Here is a 12,988-nt window from a genome sequence, read left to right as displayed (position 1 = left end):
TCACCCCCATCCATAGAGGCTCGATACAGAGAGATCACAAAACTTTTTATCAAGGATAACCTCTATAGTGGGCTCTCCTCCCTAGTAGTTTTAAGTAGGGCTTTCACAAAGAATGAGCTTGATTTGCTGCCAAGCAAGATGGGTGAAGAAAAGACCCCAGGCTAGATGGGCTACTGATAGAACTTTTGGCCCCCCCCCCCATTGCTTAGCTATGATCTATGAGCCATGCTCAATGATGCATGCAGTTGTGAAGAATTATCTCAGGAGGTGAACTGGGGGCACATTAAACTTATCCCAAAGCGAGCTCACAGACTAGCGGTAGGAGACTGGCATCCTCTAACCTCCTATAAGGTTTTTGCTAAGGCTCTTGCACTTCGAATCAAGTTCATTCTACCCCGGGTGGTTGACCCAAACCAATTTGGGTTTATTCATTGCTGGCAAATCCACAAAGCGATCCTCAACATTCAGTGTGGGATTGATTATGCCCTAGCCCTCAACCAACCTTACATGCTTCTTAATCTTGATATGGATAAAGCATATGGTAGAGTCCAATGGGACTTCATCTGGCCATCCTAGAAAAAATGGGAATTGGATGCGCCCTGATTGGAATGGTTCGTGCTTTGTTGCTAAATGCGAACTCAAAGGTCATCATCAATTGGATGGCAAATATGTACTACAGAGTTCTATTACCCGGTTGCCCCTCTTCTCTTTGGGGCAGTCACACTAAGCCATTGTTGGCCAATGTCCGCTACTTCCAAGAAAGGGGTTTGATCAAAGGGCTCCCCCTCTCGGAAGGAGACCTAGAGATGACTACCCAGTCCTTCGCGAATGATAATAGCTCGATTTTGTCTGATGATGATACTAACATTGACACGTTCCTGTAGAGGTAGTGGATGGATTTTTTCAACTCGCTGGCTCAGTGAACAGTACTGCCAAAGCTGAGCCCTACTACTCGACAGAGGTGATAAAAAACCATGGGACCACAAATATGGTTTCAAATGGATCCCGCACGGGACTCCACTCATGCTGTTGGGCTACCCTATTAGAACAGACATCATCAATAAACAGAGATTCAACAAGTTTTTCCCTCGAGACTGCAAGAAAAATGACTCACTGGAGCAAGCGCAGCTGTCCTTCTTTGGAAGGCTAGTGGTGCTTAATCATATTCTATTGTCCTACATGACTTACCTTGCCTCCTACTACACCCTTAACAATCCGACTAGGCCAAAGTGGACAAACTCTTTAGCGATTTCCTATGGAGCAGAGCTGAGGGCAAGAGCTGGCATGCAATCTCATGCACACAAGTCTATTCCCCCAAACAAAAAGTTGGTTTGGGCATAACTAACTTGAAGATGAAAGCCAAGATGCTCATGATTAAGTAGTTGGAGAAGATTCACTCAGCGTGACCGTGGTGGGGAGTAATTACCAAGCTTTTCATTCAGAACACAATAAGACATTAGGGGGAATTTGGACATATATTTTGGGGCTTTTACTAATGAAAGTAATTAGCAACAGACCAATAGGAATAGAGGATTGTGCACATTTGGTCTCCTTTGAATATTGGGAGGGAGACTAGGCTGTAGGGAGGGGGACTAGGCTTTCAGTACTAATAACTACACTTGTCCCTTTAAAAAAGTAGGAGGTTTAGGGTAGGTATGGTCCCACCATTTTCGTGGCTCAAAAAATGCTTGAAGTTTTGAAATTTTTGAGATCCCCCCAAAAACCCATCTCAAATTTCATAAAAAATTTCATTTTCAAGTTCGCTTTTCCTCTTGAACGTCCAAATTAAACTCTTTCTCCCTTTCTCTTCCATCTCTATCTCATTTGCCCAACCCTAATGAAACCATCAAAGCCCAAAACCCTAAACTTTCTCCATCTTAATCTCCCTCCCTTCTTGGAGCTCCATCTCTTTCATCTTCAAGGCTCCCATAAAACTCTAGTCTGCACATCATCTTTGATCTCTTTCCTTTTTACTCTAACCCTAACCATTCTACTCTAGCTTCCAAGAAGATATGGCCACACCAAGAAGTCCAAAAGATGAGATTAAGGAGATATCCCTACACAACAAGAAGGATGATGATGGTGCTTGGGTGGGAGAGCCATTTCGTAAGAGCGCTTGGGTTTATCTACAGCTTGCTGCAATCGGGCCTCACCAAGTTCGACACCGAAATGTACTGGAGCACCATTGGAAAGGAGGCTTCAAGAAGGCAAGCAATGGAAAACTAGTGGCCACGGTATAACATGTTTACACAGCACAAGATATCCATCTTTCGCCAACAAACTCGATTTCCATACAATTGTAAGTATCGCGGGTAGAAAGAGGCATGTGAGATTTTCTGACAGAGATGTTTCAATCTAAGTGAACTTATTTCTTGTTTGCAGATATTTTTCCTTCAAACATGGTAGAGGAGCAGCCATTGGAAAGCGAAACATTTCAAGCAATTACAGACATTGGTGAGGCAATGTTTTCTTGTAAAACAAGTGCAGAACTTCTTAAGCAAAAGATCTTCTTTTACCAGCACTCCTATCTGGTGCCAAAGCAGGACGGTGCGTTTGGTAAGCTACAGATAATCACATCTCCACCTCTATCTTCTATAGAATGGCCAATTCCAGATGCTTGGATTGTAATGGTCATTAAATCAAAGATGCTTTGTGATATACAAGGGTCTTTGAAGTTTTCAAAGCCCTCTCGATCACTGGGTCTTAGTTAGTTATGCCCAATACATCTTTTTGCCAAGATGTTCAATCAATTTTGTTTCTCACAACAAACACCTACCATGTTTGTGTGCAATAAGGTATTAGGTGATGACATGGTAGCCTTGCTTGGAGACCAATGGAGGACTGTAGAAGGGATACATAAGGATGACACATTCAAGTGCAATATGGTAGAATCTAGTGTCTCATTTCGGTATCTCAAAGCTCATGCCACACTACACATACGCTTCTATTATGAGCGGTGGATGAAAAAGAATAGTTGTTGGGTCCAAATGTAGGTAGATGAACAAGTTGTTTTGCCTCTTGACATATGTGTTCGGTTGCCCAGTGGTGCAGTGGAAGTTGTAGGTGCAAGTAGACATTGGAGTCTCCTAAATATTAGAGAGCACCTCAATATCGTGGGAGGTGAGGATCTTAGATGAGCACAATTCAAAGTGAACAATAGGAAGATTCAAAAACGACTAGAGCCAAAGACCTTGGTAGATCTCGATTGGGATGTTGATGGTATATTGCTCAGTTAATGGGGATTTTGAATTTTGTGAATTTTGAAGCTACTTCAAGTATGTTAATTTTGTAAAGTCCTTGCCCTCAAAAAAGTGTTCTGAGAGCAATGAATTTTTGTCTTGTAACAGCTATGAATTTAGATTTTTATATTAAAGTTATAATATAGCTCAACAAATGTACTCTAAAGCTATCTTGTATGTGTACAATAATGGTCAGCTCAGTGTAGGTACTAGGGTTCCTATTCCAAAATGGTTTAGTGGCACAAAATGGTCAGCTCAGTGTAGGTACTAGGGTTCCTATTCCAAAATGGTTTAGTGGCACACAGATTTATAGCACATGGTTTTTTTATGTCGATGGTTTTGGAGTCCATCCAAAACAGTTTATAAAGACCAGTCCTAAGGGAATTGAGAACATAATATCTTACAACTTATAAGCTTTATACAAAAGCCGCCCATGGATGCAAATTCTTCTAATGAGAGGACTGTTCCTAGCAAGGTTGCTAGGCTAGCTATTTCAGTTGTTTCTTCTGATGATGACTCCTATTCCTCTGTTGGGGATACAGATGATCAACCTATCCAGATATCTGAAAGCTTCAAGAAATGCCTTGAAGATGTAGACAAACTGATAGATGAAGCCAAAGAGGTGCATCAAAGAATTCTTCAGATGAACAACCCAAAGAAGGAGACTGAGGAAAAATCTGTCATGCAAGATTAGAAAGGTCTTGTATCGAGGGACTTAGGCCCAATAGAAGTCATTGTAAGACTTGTACTGAACTCTTGTATCTTAGCAATGACTAATGTGATGAAAACTTTCTACATGGACATGTGTCTACAAAGTACTCATAACAATTTTGAAGCAAACGTCTTTAAAATTTAGTTTTAACCAAAGATAAGTTATGAGAAGAAAAATTCTCAACAATCTATTTTATTATGGCAAAGCACAGTACTCATAAAATACAAAAATGAGTAGGGCTCAATAAAAATACAGAATGTTTATACAAAAATGAGCCGATCTCAATAAAAATATAGAATCTTTACAATGCTTTGTCAATGGACATATACAAAATGCCTCTAAGTGGTTTTGGACTCTATAGCCTTAGCTTTGGCCTCCTCAGCCTTGGCCTCCTCCTTTGACTCAGCCTTCAGCTCTGTCTCCTTTGTTGTTGGCACCTTGCTTGCCTTGTCCTTGTCCTTACCTACAACAAATGGAAGCTTCCTCTTTGCCTTGCCCTTGCTTCCCTTCTCAGGGACTCCTTATTTAAAGCTGAAATGCTTAATAGGGGAATGAAATGGCATCTTTTTTCTCTTCTTTGATGCACTAGTGCCAACTGGTGGAAGTGGCGAGTCAGGGTCATCAGGCATAATTGCATTGTTGAGGATAATGTTTATTGCCTTTGCCCGCACACTCCACAGCCAAAACTCATCTGAGCGAACAGACTACAAAACAACATAAAAGTCAATTAGAATAATGCGAGTTCTCTCATGAAATGAACATAGAGAAATTATATTACAGTGACACAAGAAACTTACACAGCTGTCAAAATTAGTGTACTGGGAAAGGAGGAACTTCCAGACATTTGCGAGTACGTGCCCCAGCCACAAGAGTGCAAATCCTTTTGCATAGGAATGGGTTGATTGAGAAATTTCCACTCTATATCCTTTTTCAATTCAGGACATAGAGTTTCAATCAATGTAACTGTCCTCTTACATGCCGTACAGTCAACGATATAAAGTAAGAATGACTTACAATCAACAATTAGGAAGCAAGAAGGAAACGATATAAAGTATAATGACTTACAATTTAGACAGTCTGTGCATTCTGAGAAGGCTATTCATAAAAATTATCTGGCATTTCACGACATTAATTAAACAAGCAGACCAGTGCCCTCTAAAATTGAGAAAGTAAACAAAAAATATAAGAAACCTAACACAGGGAACTAATAACTTAAATTCCATCAACAGCTTGAAATCCAAAGAAAATACATACTTCTCTACATATGGCAGCACAACAAAGAAGGTACCCAGACTAACTCCCTGGAAATAAGGAGCAAGGTACCCTTCAGACCTCAATGGGTCAATTAGGATAGTTGATACCAAAGGATCACAAATATATACTTGCTTTGCCTGGTCTGGCAAAAGCTCTTTCAACAGTGCCCTACAGATTGAATTAAAAACATTAGGAAAGGGAAAAAGAAATCAAAATAAGGAAGTATTTAAAAAAAAGACGAAGAGTACACACCTTAAACAAGTAAGCACAATATTGTCATTGATCTCTCTATTCTTTTCAACGAGCATATAAACATCCACTGGAGCGATATGGAGGTACTCCTCCTGCTCAGCGATGTACGAGACATTGCATATGATTTAACCAGGCACCGCCTTAAGTCTGTCATTATTCTCTCCCTCCAATTTCAGAAGGTTTTCTGCCAATTCATCCCTAACCACATTCTCTTCTAAAACTGTCTCCTTTTCCTTCAAATCCGCCCCCTTGTGGACATGGTGGTATCACCTCTTCAATAGCCACCTTGTCGGTAGCCCTTTTCCTCTTCAAAGCAAGAGGAATGGAGAGGATTTCTCCTACCTTCCTATCCCTGAATGATGGTAGAGATCGCATGAACTTATCATACCTACTCTGGTTACTAATGTCATGTCCTTGTCCATTAGTGTGACCGTCTTGGCATGGGCAGCACAAATGTTACTATCATTCAATAAGTCTATAAGGAAGTCCTCGCATGACTCTTGAAGATATGCGAGGGCACTACTTTGCCATTTAAAGTAACCTTTCGCCTTTATTCTATCGCTAATGGATCTGATAATCCTCAAGAAAGGAGCTTTGGGGATGAGGAGATTCACAACCACCTGTGTCTTCCTTATCTCTGCAAACATTTTCCTTTGCCTATGCAAAGAGACCCGGGCCTTTGAAATATTCCTACTGGTGCTAGGTTTGACCTCATGAAGCATAGGTTCGCGAACGTCCTTTGGAACGTCCTCTAGAAGATCTGGAACCAACGCTGGACTTGGTGTTGGATCTGGTGCTAGCACTGAAACTCTCTTGACAGTCTATTTCATGCAGCCATGGCAGTACTGGAAAAGAGAAGGCAAAGTTAGTAGCCAAAAATCACTCGACCACCATCCACCACGCGATAAGGTGAATCCAAATGTGGACTAATGTAAATATCGCACGGTGAACGAAACAAGAATGTATCAATAAAATTCACCCAACCGTCCACGGAGCGATATGTCGATTCGAAAAGATGGAGAATGGCCATATTGCACCGTGAACGAAATCAGCGAAGAAAAGGGGAAGAGAGAGAAAAACTTATAGGCGCTTGAAACAAGGGCTGGGATGGATGGATTCAGCTGTCTGGCGAGCTGCATGAACAAAGCGTGGAGAAACGCAATGGAAAAAAAACGTGGAAAAAAGAAAGTGTTGAAAAAAAATATTCCTCCTTTTTATAGAGCAAAATGCAATCATGGCGTCGACTGCATCAGCCCTACATGTGGCAATTCATGAATGGAAAATGACATAAGCGCCCTACCACATGTGGCATTTGATCCTAAATCATGTGATGTCAGCCTTATTATTTGACCTATATAAAGATGTCTTGATAATTTCCATATCGTCCACGGCCACAATGCGAGTCTTTTTTTTTTGCTTTTCTCTGCGCTCAAAAATTTCTCGCCTTCCATACCATCCACGGTGCGAGTCGATTTTTTCCATTATATGCCACGGCCCATACCGTCCCCACGGTGCGATAGCTGCATTTGCACTCCATTGCTTTTCCCTTATCGCACGGTGAACGGTTTCCAACCAGATCAGAGCAGCAATGGAGGTTAAGAGTTCTCACTTGTACAACGCTGTAGATGACGTAGATGATGTACTACTGGAGGAGATTAAGGACGAGCCCAACGCTACAGAGCATCTCTTTGATATGCTAAGGAGGGTTGGACAGGAGAAATCCCTTTCCCATGTAGAGCCTGTGTTTAACATTCCTTTCAGTCTGGAGGATACTATCAAGGACATGGCAAGGACATCGCTGGAGGGAGAGTGGACAGAGTATTGTAGGTTGGTCGGTGGAGGGACCATCTTGGATGGTTCCATTACGTATGTCCACATGTTAAGCTTCGCAATAGTCACCTCGTCTCAGAGTTCAAGCATGTCGAAGAGGTGGGACACTTACTCAGATGATCAACATATCAAGATTTGTGTTGACATGTGTCCAGTGCATGGCAGGGAATGCAGGTTACTAGAATATCATTTTGGGTTTGTGGCCTACCTCTTTCTTCATGTTGATAAAAGGAGGATTACACAAAAGAGAAGCCTAAAGGAAGGACTGAAACAGTCCTTTATTTTAAGTGCTCAGTCTGCAGAAGAAGAGGTCTTGGACCTTGTGTCCGAGAAGGAGGAGGAACTCCTCAGCACAAATTTTGATGTGGCAGAGTTTAAGGCCTCCACCATCATTGATGAAGGAACGTCATCCGTACAAGGGGAGCGATTGACGTCCAATTTTGTCATCCTTGGGCTACCTTCCTTTCTAATTAATGGGAAGTATTACCTCCTCCTCTCCCACAGTCAAAAACTTTACAATTTTAGGGAAGATTACTGTCTTGCTTTAATAGCAGATGGTTGTGAAGCTGCGTCCAGTGTTCTTGATGTAGAGAATGAGCATAAGGATGAATTTCTCGCCATTGGACACGGAAGTGACAAAAGACTTCACAGAGACCCCAGAAGCAATGTCCTTGTGCTTTAAAAAAGCCAAGGAGAATGAAACTTCTCTTCCTTCAGGGGAAGAATTTCAAGCCCTTCAGCACGATATGGGCATTTCTGAGTTTGGCAAGGAACCTCTTCGTGAACTTGACCAAGAAAACAAAGAGGGCTCCATTAACCTTTGGGATGCATCCAAGTTGGAGGAGGATGAGAACTAGAAGGTAATGCTTAAGTTTTCCTGAATTAATTATTTCTTTAGAGTTTGTCTGGTTTAATTCTTATTACTTCATTGTGTTTGAATTATTTCTTACTTTAGTTTGTTCCTTCCTAGTTCTTTGTCAATGCAGATAGAGATTGACGACGCCAATGGATCTCTTGGACAAGGTGGTGCTGGTCCTCCAAAAGTTGGGCAAGATGCCGCTCTTGCACACTACGTCTCTTCTATCGACAAAAATATATTTATTATATATCATAGCAAGTACTCTAGGGATACAGAGATTCCACTCCTTACACTGAAAGCCCTATCTAGGTATACAGGGTATGCATTTATACCTTATAATATACATAAAGTCATGCTTATAGAGAAGTGTGCTGCCATCCGTATCTTTGGATACCGCCTTGGTTTTTGGCCTTCTCGAGCAGGTTATTTCCTATGTTATTCAAGCTATGCCCTAGGTGTAGGAGTGGAGGATGTAAAGTCACTCCAAGGGCTATAGTCATAAGAGGTTTTTGCGTTATAGAGGGAAACTGCCTACCAAAGAGGGAGAGCAAGAAGAGAAGAGACTCAAGAGCAATTAGCTCTTTTCGTTGTTTCGTTGTTTCTTCTAAATGTTGTCTACTTCCTAAGTCAAAAATGTTTTACAACTTTATTCAAAATACTTTCAATTCCAAAGTGTTGTTTCTACTTCCAAATTCTTCCTATGCGTCTTCGTGAAGATCTCCATGCTGCATGACGTACTGGTCTTGTGCCAGCTTTCCACTTTAGTGATCTTCTCTGTTTGGCATTATTTCATGCTGCCCTTGCTAGATTACTCATACGTGCCCTTTCCATGGATAATTTTCACCCAAAAGTGTATCTGTAAAACCAGTTAAACATCTCCTTGAGGTAATTTGTACGAGTCTTCCCTCCTCCATGTCGGGTGTTTTTAAAATATACTCCTCTAGCTCGATAGTGATATTTCTCCATTCCTTGTGTGTGCTCCACATGTCCAGAGAACCATACTCATTCATGAAGTATGCACCATGAGCATAAAGAATGTATTGCACAAAAATTAAGACAGAGTCAGTAGTTATTCATACTCGTTTCTTAATATCAAGTAGGAAGGAGCAAATGTGTTTACCATCATGTAGTGCTTGCGTAATGTTGTTTTCACCCCATGTATCAACCATGGACTTCGTAAAATTAGAAAGCTCGTCTTTAAATTTTTGTTGCTCCTCTATGGTTGTCCTACTTTTGGTCAAAAGTTTCACTATCTTATTGAAGTCTGACCAAACCTTCTCACGTAGAATTACAAGGGTTGAATTGGTGCAGTCAAATGTTGTACATTTGCATTAATCCTTCCACAAGTTCCAAGGCTTGGTTGAGTCCTTTGCATTTTTTGGCTTCTCCAGAGAAAACATCTTGCTTTATTTCCACCACTCATGGTGGACACTTGTTGTGCAACCTCATGATTCATGCCAGAGGTCTTTTTGTTAATAGTAATCTGCACATTGCCACCACCCAATTGAGTTGATTAGTTGCTCTACTTTTATGAAGAGCTTCTTCTTGTTGTTCTTTGCCTTGCATGGTAAATGCATAATCTATGTGAAACTTGAGCAAACGGTCACACACACGCATGAATGCATGCAGGGTATAGAAGTGGACATTCTTCAGTTCAAATGGAATTACAAGATTCCATTCTGGGTCTCTCAAATGTCTATTTGGCACAACTAGCATGTTGGCAGACAAGACACCTCCAACCCAGTTTGCCAGCATCATCGTCCATGGGGTCATGCTCAATATCTTGATTCTCAATCATCCTCCTTTCCCGACTTTTGTTTGTTTTCCCTCACCATTCGCATGCACCACCACGGACAAGGATTTGGGGTGTTGGCACCTTCTGGACACCCAAGCAAGTACTTTATTATCTTCAGGTCACCCCCCAAATGCCAATCTACTGTGTATAAGTGCCCTTGCCCTCTACCTCAAGTTTTTCTCCCTGAATCTATGCTTTGATGACAGTGGTAATCCAAGGTATCCTATTAAACATCCAAGCGAGAACTGCATGTGTCTCTTTTGGTACTTCAAATGCCCCAATCCACCATATCTCTTTCTCAGATTGGACACTATATGAGGGAAAGTCTAGTTTGCAAATCCTCTCCCTATCAGGAGTTTGGTTGATCTCAGTATTCCCCTCAAATGTGTCTTCACTGAGAAAAGATAACTCTGAACTTTTTGCATATGCCATAGCCTCATTCATGAGTGTGATACTCATTCGCTCTATCCTCTTTCCTTTCACAATCTAACACTCATACATTTTCAACGCAAAGCTAACTTTGTCACCTTGCATGATGAACAAAATTAAATAAGCTTTGATTTTTCATAGACTTTTTCAACTACTTTGCAAGAGATATAAAAGTTACTTACAATTATTAGGTAATCCATAGAATAAGATCATAATTCTGAAGACATTGTAGATCAACAAATATATTATTGAACTTGTTGTAAGGAACCATAATATTACCATTGTTGCCTCACTTTTTCCCCCAAGCTCTAATGGTCAGCACATCAGATGCAGTAATACTCTCCAATCTTACGTTGCACATCTTCATTGCATGTCCTCTTTGCTAATCTTAATCTTCTTGGGGCAGGAAAATAATTTTGTGTGATGCCTTGTTTGTGAAGTGTATCTTGCAGTAATTGATGGAGAGCCTGTTATCCTTTTGTACTTATGCCCACTTCATCGTATGCATTCTGAACTTCCTCAATGTCTGAAATGTTAGTTATATCTTTCATTATCTCATTTGCAAGTATCTATCATACCTTCTTGTAATACCTTCTTATAGCGTGGATCTCGAACTATGGAAAGAATGTCATGTTTTCTCACGCAACTACGTAACAGATCTCCAATATCTTGAGGACCATTATCACCACACACATCTTTAAGAAAGGTCCTATAATGAACTAACAAAGATTACTTATAGCAACAATATTATATAATGAATTAACAGTTAATGAAAAAAATCAACCAATAGATACTCTAATAAGAATAACTTATAACCAAAAAGATGAATATAGAAAACAAACCTTGCTGCATGAATTCTTCGCTTGAGAGCACCACCACCACCATGAATTCTTCGCTTGAGAGCACCACCACCAATTGCAAGTGTTTGAATGTTGTTCATTGTCCTCTTTCACTCTCTGGCTCCCATGAGTGTGCCCTTCATACGCGAGATTAACAGTTAATGAAAAAAATCAACCAATAGATACGCTCTAATAAGAATAACTTATAACCAAAAAGATGAATAGAAAACAAACCTTGCTGCATGAATTCTTCGCTTGAGAGCACCACCACCAATTGCAAGTGTCTAAATGTTGTTCATTGTCCTCTTTCGCTCTCTGGCTCCCATGAGTGTGCCCTTTATACACGAGATTGTACTTGTAACTTCAGGATGTAGTCCTCTTTCTCTGGGTGCGTCTATTTAGCGAGCCAAGAGCAGTGAGCACAGAGCAGTGAGTAGAAATAAAGTCCTTGTGAAAGTGAGCAAGTAGGGGCATGGTATGATGTTAAGCGAGCATGTAATGTTAAAGAGAAGAGTGAAACCATAGTGCAACTCTATAATGAACAGAACAAAGAAGACTAAAAAAGTTTAAAAATGACTATTGCAAATAAAGCATTTTCAAATGAATGGTGCGGATATAAAAAATCACTACAAAACTCATACTACTTGGCTCGCTAAAAAGACATTGAATTGGTCATTGAGCTACTAATAGAAACAAACTATTATTGCAACCACATGGAAACCACAGCGACCAGAGAGCATATAAATCAAGCCATTAAGATGCACACCAATTTTAATAGCCATACCACTGACACAACAATATAATACTCTTTAGAAACCATAACCATAGGATTTAAAAAATTTATAATCCAAATAAAAATTGTCCAACAATCAGCTACATGCTATTGTAAAAAACATTCAAAAGCATAACATCCATCAAAACATTACTTCCATAGTCCCAAAAAAATGATTGTCTCAATTAAAAAAAAGACTATCTCTAATGGCATTTTGATGAAGACATGTGATCCTCATAACTGCAAGAAACACAAAGAAAAGAAAATAAGCTTTATCAATACAAAATTATTCTCTACTAACATATTTATCTTTTCAACATGCATACCTTTGCTGAGTATGGTTCTAACAGGTGATCATAGATCCGCTCATCCTTGTCTAACATTATGACATTGCGATCCATAAATGCTGCCACTAGCCCAAGAGTTCCAGTGCCAGCAAACAAATCCAAAATCGTGTCCCCAGGATGACTAAAGACGGAGACGATGTATTTGCTAAGCCGCTGACCTCTCTGACAACCGCCCCGCCATGGTCTACCCTTTCTCTTCACCAGATCCTCCGATGGCACTCTTGAAAACGCACACAAATCATTAACCATATGCCATAAAGATCACCGAAAATCATTTTAAATTCTATCTTGATTTGAATGCATATACATACATGTCAAAGATAAGATCTTGCCCTACATCAAGATCATCACCTAGTGCCAAATCCCTTAGTTGATCCCCATGCATCACAAAGCTTGTAGCAGGAGATGTTGAGCGAACAAAAACAGCCAATATTAGACAAGTGACCTACAAGCAAAGACACATTGGTTGTTCATGCATTTTCACCTTAAATGGGACAAAGAAGATTTGCACAAATGACAGCCCCAAAGAGAACAACACCAATACCTGGGTAGTAATCATTTGCCCCATCTTCTTCCCAATAGGTGGAGTACACCTCACAACCTGTCTATGATAAATGCCAAACCCAACGCTCTGTGCAACCTGCTCAATGGTCACTCCTT

This window comes from Cibotium barometz, chromosome 1, assembly GCF_041138505.1.
Source record: "Cibotium barometz isolate CiBa-2024 chromosome 1, ASM4113850v1, whole genome shotgun sequence".
Classification (NCBI taxonomy): domain Eukaryota; kingdom Viridiplantae; phylum Streptophyta; class Polypodiopsida; order Cyatheales; family Cibotiaceae; genus Cibotium; species Cibotium barometz.
Note: the sequence above shows the minus strand (reverse complement) of the source record.